This window comes from Poecilia formosa, unplaced genomic scaffold (genome assembly GCF_000485575.1).
Source record: "Poecilia formosa unplaced genomic scaffold, Poecilia_formosa-5.1.2 Scaffold211, whole genome shotgun sequence".
Classification (NCBI taxonomy): Eukaryota; Metazoa; Chordata; class Actinopteri; order Cyprinodontiformes; family Poeciliidae; genus Poecilia; species Poecilia formosa.
In genome coordinates this window covers 1,009,539-1,011,423 of record NW_006800150.1, presented here as the reverse complement: position 1 = coordinate 1,011,423, position 1,885 = coordinate 1,009,539, and positions in this window count along the sequence as shown.

Genomic DNA, 1,885 nt, shown 5'->3' with positions numbered 1-1,885 from the left:
CATCCATCCTCTTTATTCATCAGTTTGACCCTCTGAGCTCATGAAGATCTTACTGTGTTCTTTTGGCAACTAAGAACATGTATTAGACGTCATTTATTGACAGTGCAATAATTATTCTTAACCAAACTAAATAACATTTACCTATAGCGTGCTAAGTGTTTTGCTCTATTCACAAATTGTTGATAATGTGATTCTATGAATATGATTTATCATTTTAGAGCCGAAAGAAAATTTCCACCTTGATAGATTAAATAGTTTTATCTTATTTTTTCCTATATATAAGACTCTACCAATAAAAAGTCTCTCAAAATAATATACATGGCACCGTAAAAACAAAAATGTGAATTTTTGCTTATATCTGTTTAACAACCCTGGTGGTAACAACCTAGGTTGTTATTCCTAATTTGTTTATTGTTGACTTTTGCTGAATTAAATTTCTTACGTATACGTTGCACCTGGTAGTTTTATTATAGTTGATCATGTTGTTTTTCATGTCTCTTTATTTCTTTTCTTCCTCCTATAATTGATGGAGATATACAGATATTATTTATAATGTATAAAAGTATTGTTTGTGAAATGAAATGAAATGAAATTTTTATTCGAACATGATACAAATATAAAAATAAAATAGTGCACAGTAACAAGAAGTGCATAAAAAAGAAGAGAAATCATTTAATTAGCTCTACATCCTTAAGAAAACGAAAAAATATGGTGTTTTATGAGGTAATGTATCTTTTACGGTGCCAGTAATGCCGAAATTAATAGTAAATAAAGACATTGTATTCTGATTTAGGAACGTGATTATGTTAGTTGTGTTACCACCGCCAGGCCACTAGAGGCAGTAGTAGGCCCGAAAAGATGCGACTAAGGAGCAGATTTAGAAGTACACCGAAAGCTACGGAATTTGTTAAAAAAAACTGTGAGCTGCGCTTAAGTAAATAAAAGATTGAAGTTCAAATACATTCTGAGAGTGAAAATCCTTCCTAAAGGTGAAAATATATCACATATTTCAAAAGAAAATAAAAACGGGAGGCTGCGGATAATACAGGAAACAGCCCCCCCTTCACTTCCGGAGTGCAATGGTCCCATTTCCAAATAAGGTATGAAACTGACAGTGGTTCGTCTCCGCCCCTTTCTGTTTGCTGCAGCGAGGTCCTTCTCAAACTCTCCCACGTGAAGTCAGCTTTTCCAGGTGAGGTTTTAATACGTCTATTACCGGCTTTGCAACGACAATGATTTCAGAGAGCGTTAGCATATTTCCCCATTTAGGTTTGTTAGCAAAAAAAACCCCACAAGAACAGTTCATGAATGGTTAAAATATGAAAAATGTTCGAGGTTGAAGTTTTGCCGTCGACTATATCATTATTACAGAATAACAGCCACTTCAGATAGAAAATGACAAAAAACAAACAAACAAAAAAAAACATGTATGTTTTGTCTGTAACATGTTGTCCATTCAGTAAAGTTACTCGCAGGTAGCTGAAGATTCAAGAATTGAAGACTCGAGTTGCTGTGCTCCATTATATGACCGAAATAAAAGTACCCAGATAGCACAGAATGATTGAAACAACATTGAATCAATGTCAGCCAGAAACATTGAATCAACGTTGAACGCTGACATTGAAACAACATTGAAAGTGGTCGGTGACTTGTATGTTGAATCAACGTTAGGGTTTCAACCATAACTGACATTATATCAATGTTGATTCAACCATCATCTGTATGTCAACTTGTATGCATATTTGTGTTGATAGTACATTGAATCAGTTATGGATCTGCATCCGGATTTCGGTTGATTCTACATTGAATCAATGTTGATTCAACACTCATTTGACTGTGGATCTGCATGCAGATTTGTGTTGATTCTACATTGAATCAATGGTGA